Raw genomic sequence first — 21,283 nt, forward strand, 5'->3', positions numbered from 1 at the left:
AATTTTAACAAAATAAATAAAATTTTTAATTAAAAATAAATAAATAAACAAAAAACAAAAAAATAAAGAAAGAAACCATCAATGGATAGTTACTTTTTGCTTACAAGATAAATGTAGAGTCATTAGTCTATAGTTATACTGACCTCATTACTTTTCTAACCTTATCTCTCATTGTTCCTATACTCCTGCATAACTGATCTACTCATTGTCTTCTGAGTATATGGTACTCTCTATCACAGCTCATAGCAATTCCTTCTACCTGTAATGCACACATTCTAACCTATCATTCCTTCAAGGTAAACCCAGCTCAAGTTTATCCTATTTTATAAAAGTTACAGCCAAACACACAACTTTCTCTCCATCCTCTTATAATCTCTTATTTAGGACACACTTAGTAGGTAGAAAATAATTACTTGTTAGTTTTCTTCCTATGTTTGTTTTTAGTGAGTATGCTTTGTCTCTCCCACCTTCATCAGAAGTTTCCTTAGTTCAAAGGCCATGCTTTTTTAAAATATCTATCTGAAAGTCTTTACTTCTATAGTATTTTCTAAATATTTAGAGTTTTATTTGAACTATTCCCTTTAGCTCTACCTTTCTGAAACTTAAGCAAGCTATTTTAAAGCTTGTTGAAATATAAAGTCATACTCTACCTATAGCAACTTCAAGTTTTTTAACAGTTCTTTTTATTAAGTCTGACTTTAACCATTACCCCACCTCCAAAAGAACATTTTGATTTACTAGGCAGAAGTGAATGAGAAGATTCTTTGGGAAACTATAACTCTCTATTATTTATAGCATACTTTTCTATTAAGTACAACATAATATGTTAACATATTGCAATCAAAACTTTGTTTCCTTATCAATTTACTTCTGTTGTCTTCTGAACAATTAAAATATACTTTATGTTCATCTTTTTTTAATGCTTTTATTACTAATGTCTGTCTCCCTCCCTTCCTCAAATTTCTTCTCCAATATAAAATCAAATCAAATCAAAATTTATTAAGCACCTATTATTTGCCAGAAACTGTGCTAAGCCCTAAGGATACAAAGAAAGTGAAAAAAAATTTATAAAGAAACTCATGCCCTCAAGGAGATTAAAATCTAATGTTGGAGATAGTATGCAATACAGACAAACACATATACACACACACACATACACACAAACACACAAAGTGGGCTATATATAAGATAAATACAAAATAGTTAAAAGAAGCTTGAAGGCCCTGGAATTAAGAGGTATTGTGAAGGCTTCCTATAGAGGATGAGATTTTAGTTGGAATTTCAAAGGAACCAGAGAGGTCATAGTTGAAGTTGCAGAATAAACACCATACTAACCTGGGGAATAGCCAGAGAAAATGCCCAGTTAAGAGATGGAATGTCTTGCTCATGGAACAAACAAGAGATCAGTGTCATTAGCAAAAAGAGTATGTGTTGAGGAATAAGATAGAAGACTGAAAGGGTAGAAGAGGACTAGATTACGAAGGGCTTTGACATCAAAAAGAGTATTCCTTATTTAAAGATAATCTTTGTAATTAGTAAGTCTAGTCAACCAAAACAATCCACAAAATATAAATATACCTATCACATTCTGCATCTTGAGTCTGTCACCCCTCTTTCAAGGGTTACATAACAATTTGGGTCATTGGTCTTCTCCACTCCTGGTTCATTGTTGATCTGATCAGGTATAGGCTATCATTGTGTTTTTCGTTACAATGCTGTGGAATCAGTTTATATAAGTCTTCTCTGGTTTCTCTGAAACTATATTTCATAATTTTATGGCACAAAGATATAGCATTACATTCATATTTTCCCAATTGATAGGCATCCTCATTAATTTATAATTCTTTGCTATAGCAGGTTTCTTAAAAGATCTCTTTCCAGGGGCAGCTAGGTGGCACAGGGGATAGAGCACTAGCCCTGGAATCAGGAGGACCTGAGTTCAAATCCGGCCTCAGACATTTAATAATTACTTAGCTGTGTGACCTTGGGCAAGTCACTTAACCCCATTGCCTTGCAAAAACTTAAAAAAAAAGAAAGAATGAAAAGATCTCTTTCCACTTAGCAGCCCTCATTGTTCTCTAAAGAAAACTATTCCTCAGCTTTCCAAGACCTGATCAAATTACTGTTACTAATCTGTCCAATTTTCTTTGACTTAATTGAATCCTCCTCTCCATGTCATCCCCATGGCTTGGCTGTCTTCCTATTCAGAGTCCAACTAATTTTACTCTTTCTCTTTATAGTTAAAGGCAAACAAATATTTTGCTTGCTCCATTCAGCAGAGAAGAAAAAGCTCCAAGTTGAAGACTGGTATTTTTAAAACTTCCAAGTGAACAATCCATTTTAAATGATTAATTCCATTACACTACAATTTACATCTAGTGCTATCTAATGAAATAAATTAGTCTCAACATCAATTCAGTCTTCTTCCTCTTCCCTGTCCCTCATTAGCCTCATCCTGCATGCTTTTCTAGAACAATTTTTCAGCCATACTAGACTAAGCATTTTGTATTACAGGCTTGTTCTCATTGATTACTGGAAAGTCAAATGTAGAGAATAATGGTGAGGGGAGGTGGTTTAGAGTAATCAGTGCATAGACAAGTGAATGAAGTCATGGACCAGTTGTTAACTATTGTGGCAGTTTATTTTCTAGAGGAAATGATCTGTGTCTGACCCTTCACACATTAAGATTCTGTGCTGTAACTAGAATGTGGCAATATATTGCTGCTAAACCAAGTGTTAGGGACACATGCGATTTTGTAGGGAAATAGAAGGGGGGGAAGTTATATCCTTAAGGTTTTAAAATTGGGTTTCCTCCTGACAGAGAGGTACAAATTGAGACATACACTTTTTGTATATGGTATTGTGCACATTTGTTTTTGTTTGATCATGCATATTTAATACAAGAATTTTGTTTTTCTTTGTTTCTAATGTCTAAGGTTGGGGGTGAATAAAAAATAATTTTATTAAATAAAAAATTAAAAACAACAAAACATAATTAAAGTAAGGTTTAGGCTGGAATTATCAAATAATGTTAAAGAGCAAAAGTTTAATTTCAGTTGAACTAAACTTCTAAATTTCATTATATATTCTGACAAAACTAAAAATATAAATGATAAATGTATGCATTTGTTAGTATGAATGCCATATGCATATGCTGCATTCAAATACATAGTGAATACATATTTTAGAATACAAATTCTATTTTACAACTCAAAGCATCATATCCTTTTATCCTGAGGCTAACTTTCTTTTTTTCTTCTTTTTATTTTTTAAAAGGTAATTAATTAATTTATTTTGAATTTTACAATTTTCCCCAATCTCACTTCCCTCCCCCCACCCTCCCCACAGAAGACAGTCTGTCACATGACATAATATATGATATAAAGTTATTTCTATAAATGAAGGGCAGTTAGGTAGAGTAGGGGATAGAACACTGGTCCTGGAATCAGGAGGACCTGAGTTCAAATCCACTCTCAGACAATTGACACTTACTAATTGTATGATTGTTTCCAAGTCACTTAGCCTCACATCCAGGACCATCCAGTCAAATATGGTCACTGGACCCAGATGGCTCTGAAGGAGAAAGTGAGACTAGTGATTTAGCATAACTCCCTCACTCAAATCCAATTCATGTACTCATCATGGTATTACTTTGTCACAGTCTTCTTCAAGAATAAAGACAAACAACAAGAAGGCACATTAGAGACCATCTAATCCAAACCCTTCATTTAATGGATGTTGAAACAGCCCCAATCAAGTAAATTCATTTGCCCAAGAACACAAAGGTAAAAAGAGGCAAATAAGATAGAGTTCATGGAGGAGGTGAGAACTAAGATTAGTCTTAAGGAGAAGCAAATAATAAATGCAAAAATGACATTCCAGACTAGGGAGTGAAGCTTGACAATAATGCATATCCCAGTTTTTGCAGTATTTTTAACTTTTTAAAACATTTCTAATTCTGTAGTTTTATATAATCAGTTGTAGGTTGGGTTATATTAGACTTTGTAGGTGAGGAAACCAAGTTGCAGTTAAGTGAGTTGTCTATGATCACACACTTGTTTATTGATCTTCTAGAATCCAATATTAATTTCTACTAATGCCAAAACAGGCTAAAAATGAATTTCCAAATGAGTTTACTAGGCCATAAAAAAGTCAGAGGAGCTGTTTCTCCAGTGATTCCCTCTGGATCAGGGCTCCAAAAAGCCTCTACTCTACTCTATGAAGGCTTTCGAAGGCCTTCATAACCTAGTCCCTTTTTCCCTTTTCAATCTTTTCATACTGTAATCTATCATCCAATATCATTGACTTCCCTACTGTTCTTCTCACAAACTGACATGCCATCTCCAGAGCAATCAGATTCTAGCTTCCCACTCATGCACTGGTGGATGACTCCAAAAGATCAAGGCATGACCTCTGTAGTTCTTCAAGATCAGACAGATCTGAACTGAGGGACAGTCCTAGAACTCATCTGTCTCATGCTGACCACAGTTTTGTGAATGCCTTTTCCCATACAACCAAGCATAGGAAGGACTTTTGACACTAATCACCATTCCTAAAATCAAACAATGTCAAAGGCATGAAAGCTACAGGACAACTCCTATGGAACAAGGTAGGGGAAAAAAAAAAACTTTTCTACAGATTAACTCCAATCTTGAGGAAGGCTAGCAATACAAGATAAGCTGAGGCCTCAGCTGCAGCCCAATTCTGAAATACAGAACACTTCCATTGGGCTGAAATGTCTTCTGCTCTACTCCATTGGAAAATGGACTCTTTCTTTTCAATCCTCCCTGAAAACTCTCTCTTCAACATTGAACATGTCTCTTCCTCTATGGTCCTCAATTTCCTTACCTGTAAAATGAAGAAGTGAGACATCTAAGCTCCCTTTCAGATCCAATATCTGACTGTCCCACACCTCTATCTACTGTCTTCTATGAGTCTAAGATCTATGATCCCATAACCTGCTTCTCTTTAAAGCTGGGCTTTTGCTCTTCCTTCTCTCTCCCCCCACCAGATACCAAGGATACCCAGGAACTCCCTTCTACCACCCCTGACCTGATAGGTTTTTACCTGGCACCGGGACTACAATTGATACTTTTGTTAGTACCATCTCTATAAAAGAATAATGAATACCTGAAAAAAAAGAAATAAAACAAAATAACAAGGAAAAAATACCAAATACACAACAGCGATATTTACTTGCTGTTCAATCTGTAATTCATTGAAAAATTTCTATAAAATATAAGATCTAAAGATATCTAGAAATCCAAATTGAAAAACATGAATAAATTGACATTTTAAATTCCACATGTATAAAAACAAACTATCTTTTCCTCAGACTCAACTCTCATTTCTCACTTCCTTAATTTTTTTGAAAGAATCACAATTCTTGTTGTGAAGAATTGGCAAATTAGAAATATTAACATTATGCTCCACCTCCACCATTCCTCTTCCTTTCCCCAAAGATCCAGTCAGTTAACAGTTCTTACATTTTTATCTCCATTGCATTTCTCCCATTTTATTCCTATTTATTATTTAAACTTCCACCAAAATAATTTAGGCCCTAATACCTCTGACCTGATCAGTCAAAATGTCTTTCTAATTATTCTCCATGCTACAAATTTCTCCCCATTCCTCCATTTATCTGCTAGAATTATTTAATACAATTTTGACCCCCCCATACACATACAGTACAATAAGCTACAATAACTACCTTATGTCCATATGACCAAATATAATCTCTTCCGTTTGCTTTTTAAAGCCCTTCACAAACTTCCACTGACTAAACTATCCAACCTCATTATACATTATTACCTTTCATGAACTCTGCCATCTGTCTATACTCTTCTTGCTTTTAGTCATATAGTTTTCCTTCCTTTCTCTGGGATTTTGCATTGAGTGCCTCAAACCTAGAATGTAGTTCATCCTTCCCTCTCCTTATTTAATAGTATTTTCTATATTAAGCATTTCTGATCCCTTAGCTACTAGTTGCCCTCCTCCAAAAATTAGCTTTCATTCTTTTTGCGTATACTTAGAAGTCTTTATATTATCTTCCTTATAAGTTCTTGGAAAGCTGAATCTATTTCATTTTACTTTGTTTCTTCCAATTACAGCACAATGACAAAAATATATATAATGTGCTATATGTTACTTGCAGGAAATCCACAAGAAGTGTTCATTCATTAAATGTGTTTATTACTGATTAACGGAAAGATCTACTAATAAAAACATGGGTTGAATAACATGACAGAGTGCTACAAGGAGAAAAATGTATATTAAACTTAAAATCATTAGAACAGAGCTTATATTCCGGATCTGCTGCTTACTCCCTTTCTGACTTTAGGAATGTCGCTTAGCTTTCTCAGACCTTATTTTCCTCACCTGTAAAATGATAAAGCAGTACCAGATGACCTCTTAAAGGTCCCTTTTGACTCAAAATCAATTATTCTATGATTCTATGCCATACACAGGGAAGTAAAGATTCTAGCCAAGCTGAAGCAGATTATGAGTTTTGTCCTAGTGAGAATGAATTTGGTTTAAGAATACAGGGGTCCCACCAATAGGACTTTAATTGATAGCTTAATTGTTTCCATTGTTAAAATGTTAGGAAGTTCCTAAATTGAGTTAAAATCTATTTTCCAGTACCTTCCAATCACCACCTCTTGAGCATAGCAGTATCAATTTAAACCTTCTTTCCTCCCAGTTTCAGACTTTCTTCCTAGTCCTTTTGCTGGTTCTTTGACCTTGCCTCTCCCCACTGGTTCCTGAAATTCACCATTTCCCCTTTTCCAGTTCTTTGAGTGGAAAGTCCTTTACTTTCTTTGTCCAGGCTCTGACTCCATCTTTTTTTTTCATACTGAGCAACAGGAGCCTTTTGGCTGATAGAAAAGGAACAGTTTCCTCTGGTATGGCTTTGATCCTAATCACACCAGTCCAGCAGAATAAGAGCCACACTTAACCACTGTGTCACAGGAGAAAACCTTACCTTTTTTTTTTTTTAACAAGATAGAACTAGGAGAATGTAATCCCTGAGGACATTCAACACAAAAGGGATTTTACCATGAATACTCTGTCAAATTCCACTTTTTTATACCTTCAATCAAGACTAAATCTAACTGTTGCCTCACCAGGTAAGACCTTGACAAAAATAAATAAAATAATAATCATATTAATAAAAGCAAATTAAATTAAAATTGAGAATAGAGGAAGATTCATCAGGTGTTTTCTTCCTATGCCAAGGTGCCAATCCTACATTCTCTTTTTTGGTCTTACAGGTCAAATGAAGCAGTATGATGTCATAGAATGAACTTCATATTTGGAATTAGAGGCCCTAGGCTTAAATAGTACCTTTATAGCTTATTATATATACTTTCTTAGAAAAATCACTTCTCCCCAGACTGGAGTTTGCTTATGGAGAGAGTGCAGGACCTGGAGTCAAGAAAACTTGATTTCAAATCCAGCCTCAGATATTTACTTGCTGTTCAATCTGGCTTAAGTCATTTAACCAACATTTGCCTCAATTTTCTCATCTGTAAAAGTGGTTAATAATAGCACCTACCTCCCAGAATTCTTATGAGGATCAAATGTAATAATAATTTTAAAACATCTAACAATGACTATAACATAGTAAATGCTATTTATTGTTATTATTATTTCCTCAGTCATAAAATTAAAGGGTTAGATAAACATAAAGTTTAAGGTCATTTCAAACCTTAAAATGCTATGAAATACAAATTATCTTTAAATTTTTTATCTTATCTGGAAAATGAATTTTCTCTTTACTTCTTGTCTGGGATTTCTCTCCCGTGGACTAGGGCATTTCCTTGCTATAAAGTGGGAAAAAATATCACAATAAAATTAAGATATTATTTGAAAATATGTGTGACAACCAGGAGTTTGTGCATATGTGTATAATCCCAGCTAACACGGAGGCTGAAGATGGTGACTCTCTTGAGCTCAAGGACTTTCTGAGCTACAATAAGCTAAGCCAATGAATATCTATTCTAAGTGTGGCAATAATCCAGTAAGATACTAGAAGTATAGAAAATAATATCAAGTTTCTTAAGGAGGGATGAATTACTTTTGACAGAAGAGCAAGTCAAAGCTCCTCCACCCTGTGCTGAAATTAGACTTATTTGCAGTCCCTATATTTCTATCCAGGACAAGATGAGGGGGAAAAAGAAAGAGAAAAAGATATGAGAGAGGGGAATAGAAGGGTGAAAGAGGGAAGAGAAGGAGAGAAGGGATGAGAGGACAGAAGAAAGTGATCGCTGTCGGCTGCATTTTCAAAACTGATCCTAGAAAAATTTCAAAACAGCTCTGAAGTAGTTCTTTTAATAGAGGGATTGACCCTCTTACCTGGTTTGTTACGATAGCTGATCTTCCTACATCATTTCCCCCTGCATCAATGTATCAAACAGAGAGTTGAAAAGTGATTTTTCCTAAAATATAGGTCTGACTATGTTAACTCAATACTTATTACAACTATGATTAAATACAAACTCTTTCATTTGAGTTCTAAAGCACAATACAATTTGATCCATTCCATTTTTCCCAACTAAATTATACAGTTTAATTCTCTATAGTGAAACCATACCATCCTACAAAATTTTCCTTTCACAACATTCCAACTTGTACCTCTGAACTTTCAGCTAGGCTCCCTATCCCCTGTTTCTGGAATATTTTCCTTCCTTATCTCTACCTTCCAGGTATTAGCTCTTCTCCTAATCCCTTCACCAAAAATTTAGTTTGCATTTATTTTGTATTTAATTAAATATCTACATGCTGCTTCCCTACAGCTTTGCTCTTCATGTTTCCAGTGTCTGGCACCTAAACGATACTTAGCAAATAATTGCTGATTGATTGTCTGATCTGTGACCTCATTGATCTCTCCCTCTAAAGGTGCAGACTGCAGCTCATTCATGCTTCTTTTCTCTTGTGCAATTTGCATTCATTTCTCTTCTAAATCCTCTAAGAAGGATCCAACCACTGTGCTGAGGGCCTTTTTCAAAAGAATTTCAAGCTATTAACCACTTGAAGAATACTTCAAATCACTAATAACAAGAGTGCAAAACAAACAAAAAACCCCACCAAAAATATGAGTTTTCTTTTCCTAGTTTAACCAAAGGGCAAAAATGACCAAAAATGGGATAATATATCTTGGAGAAAATGTGGAAAGGCAAAATAATTCATTGTGGGTGGATCTGTTAATTACTCCACTGCTCCTGGAAAACAATTTGGAATTATGAACATGAATGACTACATCCTTTAACTCAGAGATTCCATTGCATAACAAACACCCCAAGGAGGTAAATTATAAAGATTAATGTACAATACACACCAAAATATTTATAGTAGTACCTTCTAAAGCATCAAAGTATCTACTTTGGAAATGACTAAAAAATTGAAGTATAAGAATGTAGTAAGATATTAGCAAGGTATTAGAAGCAATGAATATGATGAATATAGGGGGAAAAAAACAGCATAGAAGGACTTATATCAACTGATTCAAAGTGAAACAATAGAACCAGGATAGCAAAATGAACAATGACTACCACAATGTAAATAAAATGAAAAAAAAAACAACAATCAAACAAAACAAAACAAAACAATCAAAACTGAATATGTACTATGAAATTATAAAGACCAAGTTGAACCCAAAAGAAAAATTATAAAAAGGTACCCTTCCCTTCCCCTCACGTGCACACATATTTATTTGCAGTAATATGGAACTATAGGTCTGGTATATATTATGTCATACTTTTGCCACTATATTGAACAATGTCTCTGGGATAGGGATAATGGAAGGGATACATTAGAAAATATTGATGATGGAAAAAATAAAAAATGGCAATAAAATTATTGAGAATAGAATAGAAGATTCCACAAAACCTCCATTTATATTAGGAAATATAGGTGACATAGTAATGTGCTAGACCTAAAGCCAGGAAGGCCTGAGTTCAAATTTGACCCCAGATATTTTATAGTCTGTTGGGTGTTGTCAGACAAGTCATTCAATTTCTGGCACAGTTAATTATCTATAAAATGGATATAATAAAAACTCCCATCTGCTAGGCTGTTGTGAGGATCAAGTGAAATATTATTTGCAAAGAGGTCAAACAGGAAGAGAAACTGACCAGGGGTTTAATATAAGAGTGAATTTTAAGAGAAGCCAATAGTGGGAAATTTCACTGCTATGTTGCAAAATGTTTTGGCCAAAAAAATGTTCTGTTTATGAAAAATGTAGCCCCTTGTGAACAAACAAGGTTGAAAAATGTCCTTTTATCTGATCAGGTTATATTTAAGATTATGCAAAATGTTGACCAGGCATATAACACTTATGTTTAACTCCATATAAATTAGTTTATTTGAATGTTTCTTGGATGTTAGGTATTATAAGGGAAGGTCATTTAGTGATGGGAGTACTAGTGTGGAAACATAAGAATGATTCTAGAGAATAATACAGTGATTATGGATGGTGGTGGGTAGGAATAACATGATAACACTGACACTTAGAGATGTATGTGGACTATTAGAAGAGGAAGAAGGATGCTAAAATATAAGGCAGAGGGCCGCAATGTCAAACTTTCTTCAAATCAAGAGTTTTGTTAAGAGCCCTTCATAGCTGCCTGAGGAAAATTTAGAATCACTGAGATGCAACATCTCAGAGCTTTAGCACCAACTATCCATGCTTAAATCTTAGTTGGTGGCTTAACCTTTGTTTCTAGATAGCCAGCTGGTCTGAGAAGGAAAATACTAATTAGGATAATTAGGAAAAATTATCAGCATATTAATGAATCATTGTTCTTCCCCTTAAGCTCTACTGCAAGGAATAACAAACAGTCCTGCTTTTGGAACTTCCCTAGGCAGTAAATATGCCTGAACTTAAGCTGAGCTCTGTGTCAAAGGACTGTCTCATTAACTCCAAAAATAAACAAACAAACAAACAAATAAATAAATAAAACCCTAGGAGTTCATGATTTTGCTTGATTGACTAATTTAAGCACTTGTTTAAATTTGTTTAAGTGTTTTTTTTTTCCAAATTAAAAATAAGACCTTATAGTTTGGACAGAGTAAATGGGTATCAGAAAGGCAATTGTTGAAATCAAGTATGTGCAAATATTGTCTCTCTGATAAATGAAAGATTGAGCATTTTATTGAGATTCTCTCTTACCAATGTTCCTGCCCACAGGGCAATTTTATTAGTATTCAAGCCCCTGCATGCTTTCTTGGAATAGAAGCACCAACAGTCCGATAATGATGTTTGTCCTTCATTTTCGAAGAAGACAATGACATCAGGAAGGTGATGCCATGACTGAATTGGATTTGAGTGAGGGGGGATGCTGTGCTAAGTCACCAGCCTTACTTTCTCCTCCAGCACCATCTGAGTCTTGTGGCCAGATAGAAGGAGACATCCCAAGGTGAAGTCTGAAAAACTGACTCCCCAGAAAAGAGTTAGAAACATTAAATTTACCAGAAAGGGTCTGGGTTACAATCCTGACTCTACTACTTGTTAGCTGAGAGAACTTGGGAAAATTATTGAAATTCTCTGTTCCTCAATTTCTTCATCTGAAATATGAGGGCCTTAGACTAGATGCCTTTTACAGTCTTCTAATTCTAAGCCTAAAGAGCTTGCAAAGGAGCTAAAGAATCACGAAAACCTTCCTTGTTAGTCTTAAAAAGCTGATACATTGTTTGACATGTCTCAGGCCCAAGAACTGAATCAAATGCTCCTAAAGGATGAAACATATAATTGAAAGCACCACTATTTTTCTTATTATACAATATTTCATTAAGCGAATCCAAGACTATGTGGAAATGATGGCCACAAATCCGTGGAAATAAGACATTGTTTTGTTTGTTTCTATCTCCATGTTTAGCATCATATCTAGCATATAAAAGGCATTTGATAAATGCTTGCTGATTTCCTTGATTAATAGACATGCATGAGTCACATGTGACTACCTTCATCTGGAGGTCAATGTTTATATTCAATCTAGAGTGTGCTGGCACATTCAGTTCATGCTCTATATGTACCAATGAAAATGATGAAAAATGATGAGAGACTCTTGAAGAAAAGAAAAAGTTTTACAATTAGTTGCGGAGAATCATTAATGGATCATTTCAGCACAAGGAAATAATCATTTTTTCAACAAGTAGTCTTCATTGAAGAAATTTGTCAAAACTTCCTCCAAATCTCAGCTCATGTGCTATCCCCTATAGGAAAACTTTATCTCTCCTTAAACAACTTCCAAGAATTTGGCTTTAATAAACAATTAAATTAAACATGGTGTTTAGTCTCAAGAGTTTGTCCTCATAAGGGACAAACATTAACCTCCAGAGTTTGGTCTCAAGAAAAAGCACACAGAAATAGGTTAATATAAAATGTTCATTAATTTTTTCTAAGCTTGGTAATTACACATTCCTACAAGGGAAACTGACTAGAAATCTGGATCCCTGAATTGGAGTTTGGAGAGGGATTCTTTCACAATTCCACTATTAGGAGGCAGGATATGATAAAATTTCTTATCCTTGAAGGGAGTGAGTAGCCTAGGGGTAGAGTTAGATATCTGACATTCCATTAGCTTATGAGGAGTGCTTCCTCCCAAATCAGAACCTTAGTCTATTATCAGATTATCACAAAGCATGTGAATCTTGGTACTATCCAGTGATTGTTGATACAATGAGAAGATTTGTATTTTTGTTTAAAGAGGGAAAAAAAGCATACAAAATGTATATTTGTTTTTAGGTGATATCACACATATATGTATATAAAAATGTGAATATATCTGCATATCTCTGTGTTTGCATATGTGTATATACATATATACATATATATGTATAACATCCATTAATAACACTCATGTTAAGAACTGGCCAATGAGAACCTAAGCATTATGTACATAAAAATTATTCAAGACTTTGTATGTTGCATCTTCTAATAGATTATGAGCTTCTTGAGATTAGAGACTTTTTTAATAATTCTATCGAGAAGACACTTAGATAATGTGAGTTTGGGGATAACATCTTCTCCCCAGAAAATATAAATTTAAAGAGCAGAGAAACAGGGCTACACTTTCCTGTAGAGACTTTGAGATTGACAAGGACAGGATGTCTCTAAATGACACTAATCTGAGAAAAGCTTCCTGTAGTTTAGAGATTTATTGTCTAAATAGGAGATTCTGATGAGATTAAGTGTAGCTAAAACATTACCTTACTGGAATAGCTCTGGTTTAGAGCAACAAAACCTTCAAGGTTAATGCTTTCTCCTTCAAATTGCCAGATATTCTGAACCTATTCCTCAACTTCCCATTAAGGAAAGTGGTCAAGCATTCTCACCTGATTGCTGATTGCAATTTCTTTTTTGTCATTTAATGTATTCCTAATATTGTGTAAATCTCTCTCTATACATATGTGCATCTCCTTTTGTTTGGGGTATAGCTATCCACCTAACAACTACTCATCAGCTGAAACTAATTAAACTTTTTTATCTTCTAGCTTTGCCTCCTGATTTATTGACCTTTAGTCAAAAGAATCTCAAATGGGAAAAAAAAAACCTACTCTCAGAGAGGTTCTTAGGACCTCTGGATTAAGGAATTCTCCAATAGTTTTCATATTTGAAAATAGGGACCCACTGATTCTTTCCTCACAACACATTCAATTTTGATCTATGCTTATCATGGATGCAAATGTAAAGCCTATATCGGTTTGCCTTCTGTTGTGGGGAGGGAAGAAAGAAAGGAAGGAAGAAAAGCTGTATAACTCAAAACTCTGTAAAAAAAAAAAGATTAGAAATTATCATTGTATGTAGTTGGAAGACAAATAAAATATTTATAAAATGGGGGGGGAAGAAAATATGGATCCAGTTTATTCTTTGTATTCCTAGTACCTAATCAAATGCTTTCCACATAATAGGCAGTCAGTAAGTAAATGCTTATTGGATTGGATTGGATTGGAGAAATCTCCATTCTTAGACAATACAAAAGCTTGAAAAATAGTCTATAAAATTCATTCAGGGTTAAATATTTAAAGGAAAAACTATATGAATGTGTATTATTTTACAGTTTACTAAGTGCTTCTATCTCAACAATTGTATGAAAACAGGTGACTCAGAAATTAGAGGTTACAGATGAGGAAACTAAAATATGCAGGGTGAGTAATTTACTCAGAAATATAGCATGTTAATAATGTAGCTGCTGGCTACTTGGGTTCAGGTTCTGCCTATGAGGAATAATTATTCAGACTCATGAAAGCATGGGTGGAAAAAAATATTAAAAAGTTTATGAGAGAGAGATAAAAGAACAGCCAAGGAGCATTGGCTGGGCCAGGTTCAGAGAAGACTGAGCTGGATCTGAACCAGGGTCCAACCCAGATTTTTATGTCTTGCCTCTCATCCAGAGGGCAAAAGATGAACTCCCTTCCCCTATACTGGACCAGAATTAGGTAGAGGGTAAAGCCCAAGGAGACCAGGATATAAATTTTACATTAAACAATGAATCAAATGATATATTAAGAATGGGAGAGGGGGCCTCTCCACCCCAAGCAACTTTTAAGATTAGAATTGTTTCTGTTACAATTATAATTCTCTACTTCTAGTCAATTTACATCTCATCAGTGAGTGATAGTCAAAAACATCTCCACTGAAGTTCTACATTCACAATTTTCTTCATCTTTCCCCTGCACCAATACTAGATCTTGAATCAAAGTGTATCCTTTAGTTGGATTTGGAATTCAAATAAATTAGGATTTGAATTCTGCTTTTGATAGTTATTTTGTACCTCAGCAAGTCATAACTTTTCTGAGTCAGGATTTTACATTGTTTAAATGAAAATTATAATAATACTAATATTACATATTGTAACAAGTAGATACTTTACAATGTTTGCTACTTAACTGACTAATTGAAAATACTTCATGAATTTTAAAGTACTATATACATTTGAATTTTTACTACTAACTTTCAGTTAAGGTTATTTCTACTATACCACACAGTCTCACATACACACACACACACACACACACAAACATACACACACAAACACAATACACATACACAAATACACATTCACTCACACACATTTATATATTCTTCTAAATAAAGTTAAAGCTATTTTTTCAATTTCTAAGTTAGTCTAGATCTTCCTGTCATCCCCAGTGAGCATTCTGAGAGCTCTTAGGTATTCACTCAGTTATTATATTCACTAAGGAGAAAAACAAATGATTATTAGAAACAAACAAAAAGAAGTGTCAGGAAAAGCCAGGGAAACTCCCTTGCCTCTGATTTTCTTAGCTTTAATTTTCCCCACTTTCTTGAAATAACTCCCACTGTTCTCCTTGTTAAGGAAATCATTTATTGGTTGCCTATTGAAGCCACTAATGAATCCTAAAGCCATCATAGAAGGAAGTTTATTACATATACATATTGCTTTGTGAGATATAGTTATGTGTCCAAATGAGAAAAGCAATAATCATTGTAAGAGAAAAATTCTTAAGATGAGTGGTAAGACCGGCCCTTAGCAAATCCTATTCTTGTCTTTTCTGCTGAAGGAAGAAAGAAGGAAAGAAATTCACTGACATTTTAGTCAATTGAATATGACCCATAAAACAATGTCTGGTGCCTTTAAAGTGAGTTGGGAAGAAGGGATGAAAAGAAAGTAAGGAAATATCAACATTGTTATAGGAATAAAAGGAAAGCAGGGGAATATCAACATTGTTTGTGGTACTGGCATAGCAGGCAGCAGGATTTGAGGTTAGAAAATGACATGGGCAGAAGGACATGGTGGATGAAACAAGACTATGAACATTTTAAAGAATTGTATAAATTAAGAGTAACTATAAAACTATTTTGTGGATATACTGAGCACTATCTTTGACATTCTTTTGCAATCTGTCAATATAATACCCTGATCCTTGGATACAATATTGCTATTTAAAATTAAAGTAAAATATAGATTAAAATCTAAGGATGGTGCTCAAACAGCATTCAGGGCCGTTCTGATAGTGTTTTTATTGATGGATACCTATAGGTTTGCCAATAGCCTTGTGTCTCAAATGTATACTGATTTTCATTCTCTAAATGCTTCTCTCCAATTCAAGCAGGTTTTAGGCCTTAGAATTAATGATAATACATATATATATATGTATATATTATGCACATATATAAATTATATATATGATATATTATAAAATATTATAAACTTTATTTTTACAAATCAGGATACCAAACTGCATGTTTAGAAAAAATATCAGAGGCTGATAGTATGTACAGAACATTGATTGGGAGTAAAATGCATATATATATATATATATATATATATATATATATATATATATATATATATATATGTTCCTAGTAAAATGTAAGGTGCCAGTGCAGTAGATAGATCACTGAGCCTGGAGCCAGTGTGTGTGTGTGTGTGTGTGTGTGTATGAGACTATGTGGTGTAGTAGAAATAACCTTAACTGAAAGTTAATAGTAAAAATTCAATTTGAACTTCCTGAGTTCAAATAGCAGCAGATATACTAGTTATGTGATCCTGGGAAAGTCACTTACCCTATTTGCCTCAGTTTCCTCATCTATAAATGCAGCAGAGAAGGAAATGGCAAATAATCCCAGTATTTCTGATAAGAAAAGGCCAAATGAGTCATAAAGAATTGAACATGGGCAGCTAGGTGGTACAGTGGTTAGAGCACCAACCCTTGAGTCAGGAGGACCTGAGTTCAAATTCGGTCTCACACACTTAATAATTGCCTGCCTGTGTGACTTTGGGCAAGTCACTTAACCCCACTGCCTTAAATAAATTTAAAAAAGGAAAAGAAGAATTGAATACAACTGAAATAACTGGCCAAGACCAATAAGAGCAAAATGTAAGGTCATTGAAGGAAAAGACTATTTTTCATTTTAATTTTGTATCCCCAGAATCTAGTATCATGTCATGTTTAAGTTGTATATTAGTGAATATTTATCGAATCAAACTGAATGAAAAAATCAGTTCTCCTACTGACTGATGACCTTTAGCAAATTGCTTTTCTGTTTTTTTCTCCTCTATAAAATAAGAAGATTGAAATAGCTAATGATTGCTAGAAACCTTCTGAGTTCTAAAATTTTACAATTAATTTATAATTTATAAAACAGTAAACTTAATTTAATGAATCCATTAGTTAAACTCTAATATGTATAAAGAGGATTGGCTAATGAGAATCTAGGCATTACATGAATTTACAACATACTCTATGTGGTTCAGTCTCTAAAATGGTCTTGAGAGCATATTACAGGTATTGCTATGTTTTATTTTCAATTTCTTCTTGCTAAGGTTTTCAATTGGTTACTGAACCAGGACTAAGCATATGTGCAAAAAACTTCTATAGGTCAACTTGCCCTCGTATCCCTGTCTACTTTCAAATGAGGAGGATTAATTGAAATGCCACTCATTTGGATCCACCATGAACACATGTTCTCCTGGGTGAGTCTATGTCTTACATAGAACTTAGAAGGGTTGAAAAAGTAGATATTAAGTGATAAGATTCCATGCCAAAGTTTTTCCAGGAGTCAATCCAGATAAGCAATCACTTTCTTTAGCCATGCTAGCAGTGGTTCAATGGAAATGGAAGCCCAAACCCTGGAAGCAATGAAAGTTTGTCTAACACTATTCTACATTTATAAATGAACTTTGTAGTAAGAAACAATCACTGTAACTTTGATTTGACTCTTCATTGACCAGAGGAGAGGTCAACCCACAGATTTGGGGGTGATATATTTATCCTTTTAAAATATATCTTTGTAAAAATTAATTGATATTAACAGATTAAAAGTGAAAATGGAACACTATTCAGTAAAATCAGTGACATTGAGGAGACATCTAATAGCTCTGGTTAGGCAATAATAAAAAGATAATCTTTGAGTTTTGTCTAAATAGGAAGCAAAAACCTTAAAAGAGGAAGAGAGGTAAGAAGACACTATTTCCAAGACTTGGCAGTCAACCAGTGCAAAGACACACAAGTGGGATATGGAGTACCATCTATAAGGCACAGAAAGAAAGCTAGTTTAGCTAGATTGTGAAGTATGCAAAGGGGATTGATGTATAACAAGACTGGAAAGCTACATTGGGGATAGATTTAAAATATAACCAGAGAATGGGGCAGGGATGCTCACCTATAATTCTTACCACCAGGGAGGCTGAAGTTGGATTACTTGAGCTTGGGAGTTCTGAATAAGATTGGGTAATCAGGTATTCAGATTTTGGTAAGTTAGTCATAGGGAACTCCTGGGAACAGAGAGTCACCAGACTACCTAAAAAGAAAGTCCAGATTAGAAATACAGTAGGTCAAAGCTCCTGTGTCAATCAGCAGTAGGATTTGTTAACAACTACTACATCTCCAGCCTAAGAAAGATATGGAGACAGAATCAAAGTTTTAAAAAAGGTAACAGCATTTATTTGATCCTATAGTCATTAAGTAAACTTGTTCCCAAATCCTGTCTCTGACACATACTCTCTGTGTGTGACCCAGTAAGTCACATAACCTTCTAATGTTCTCAAAACTTTGTAAAACTAAAGATTCCAGATAAAGTGTAACTCGCCTTGTTAGAGGGGTTTCATCACCCAGGGAGTGCCTTAAATCAATGAAATTAGAGTTCTAGTCCCTATGCTCTATGCCTAGGGAAAAGAAAGAACCAAATGGATTTTATTGAGTAAGATCTTGTTCTCATCAAATCTGTATTTAAATATAAATTCTTTGTAAGATGTAGAGGACAGAATGGGGAGCAGAGACACATAAGCCAAAGAGGTTCATTAGGAAACCCTGGCCATGACCCATATGGGCGGTAATAAAAGTCTAAAGTTAATACTGATTGAATAATAGTGAAAGGAATATAGAACAAGAAAGATATATGTGAAAATATGGAAAGTACAAGTTTAAGTATTATTTCCTTTTTAAAGACTGGGAAATGAGATTTCAAGAAATATAGTAGCTACCAGTCACAGAGGTAGTATCATCATATACATGTTTCAAAACAAGATCCAAGAATTCCACATCTTTCTACCAGAACTATTGCATGCCATTGATCTTAGAGAGACAGGTAATTTTTTTCCTTTTTTTGTTATATATTTTTCTATTAACAATGAGGGTCTTACCAAGAAAAATAATGTGCACATTAACAACAACATTATGAGATTAAAAACCTTGATAGAAGCAGCTCTTCTCAGCAGTTCAGAGAGCTAGATCAACTGTATAGGAACCAACTATGGACAATGTTATCCTCATCCAAAGCAAGAAAAACTAAACAAAACAAAACACACACAGACACAAAAATCAACCCTTCAGAATCTGATGAACACTTTATTAAAATTATCTCTTATGTATCTATTTCCCTTAATCTTAATTCTTTATACCAAAAATAACTAATCTGTAAACATGTTTATCAAAAAATATGTAAGTACAATGCTAATCTGTTTTCCTCTGAGGAGATGAAAGTGGGAAGGGAGGGTAGGAGGAAATTTTGTAACTTAAAAATATACATGTGCATATGGATGAAAATAAATAAATTTATTTTAAAAAGAAAAAATAGGGGCGGCTAGGTGGCCCAGTGGATAAAGCATCGACCCTGGAGTCAGAAGTACCTGGGTTCAAATCCAGTCTCAGACACTTAACCTAGCTCTGTGGCCTTGGGCAAGCCACTTAACCCCATTTGCCTTGCAAAAACCTAAAAAGAACAAAACAAAAAAAAAAAGAAAAAAATAAATTTAAAAATGAGGTACTTTTTGTTTCCATACATGCCAGTCCCTTACTTTTCCCCTAGCACAAAATTAAACTGAGTTAAAAAAAATAATATCAGGAAAAATTAGGAAACAAAAGAGCAATCTCTCTTAGCATGGAATAATATAAACTTAATGAGGAAAGAAAAACAGCAAGACCATGGTCAGATGCAAGAGAAAGTCCACATGTGGCCAGTTTGCCAGACTGTTAATTGGGCTTTGGGTGCAGAGGAAAGGGAAGCACAGGAATATTTGTGGGTGAATTGATCCCCATGAATTCTGAATTCTTTAGTAAGCCACTGAGACAAGTTTCTAGCATGTTACAGCTATAGAGAGGGTTTTGATTTGTATACATAGAAAATTTGGCCAGTTAGAAAACATAAATTACTTACCCTGAATGAGGTAACAAAGAAGGCAACAATATCTTTTATGAATTATTCAGCAATTTTTTTTTTCAGGGAGAGATGGATGCCTCTATCCTTGCTCACCAACTTAAATAATAGTTGATGTGTAATTAGGAAGTTTGACACACTGGTTTCTATTAATAATAAAAGGTGACATCTAACTAATATAATAGGGTTTGCAAAGTGCTTTACATGCATTAGGGCCTTCAACTAGTAAACCTATGTGAAGTAAATTCCATTATTGTTCCCATATTATAAAATAGGAACAGCATCAGAGAAGCTAAATTACATTCACCTGAATTCCGCAAACTAATAAATGTTTGAAGTAAGATTCAAATCCGGGTTTTATTGTTTCTAAATCCAAAACTATCATAACTACAGAGGCATCTAAACATATCCTCAAACTGCTGTCCTTATGTAAAATTTCTTTATAATTCATTAAAATTGCAGAAATATATTATTTTGATGTAATCAGGGAAGACATTAGATAGTTCTAGTATGATAGTAAAAGGAATACACCCTGAATACAGAGTTCTACAAGTAGCTACTAAAAGAAGTCTTTTGCATATATTTTCTTTCCCAACAGAACAAGCATTATACAAAAAGCTAATTTAAAATTCTATTTCTCTTGTCATTTTTTGTTTTAATATCATAGGATTCTGGATGTGAACTAAACCTCAGAGGTCAACTCAAACCCATATCTAAACAGGAATCTCTTCTAAAATGTGTCTGACAATTTGGATTCTAATGGAACACTATTGATATTTGAGGAAATTCATTGTACATTTAGATAGCTATAATGGTTAGGCAGGGACTATTTGTTTTGGTGAGGTATTGTGCCTAGCACTTAGTAGGTACTTAATAAATTCTTTTTTGGTTGATTGTTCAGGAAACCAACCATTTAATAAATACTTGGCTATCCAGGACATATGCCAATAGGGAATTGAGATGTAAATATCTAGAATATAAAATAGTCATGGACAGCTAAATTGTGAACCAGGTCTGGAGTTTGGATGATCTGAGTTAAAATCTGGCCCTAAACACATACCAGCTATGTGACCCGGGACAAATCACTTAACCCTTTTTGCCTCAGTTTCTCAGCTAAAGAATGATGCTATATGGGGGTTTCTT

Source organism: Macrotis lagotis, chromosome 1 (genome assembly GCF_037893015.1).
Source record: "Macrotis lagotis isolate mMagLag1 chromosome 1, bilby.v1.9.chrom.fasta, whole genome shotgun sequence".
In the NCBI taxonomy this organism is placed as follows: domain Eukaryota; kingdom Metazoa; phylum Chordata; class Mammalia; order Peramelemorphia; family Peramelidae; genus Macrotis; species Macrotis lagotis.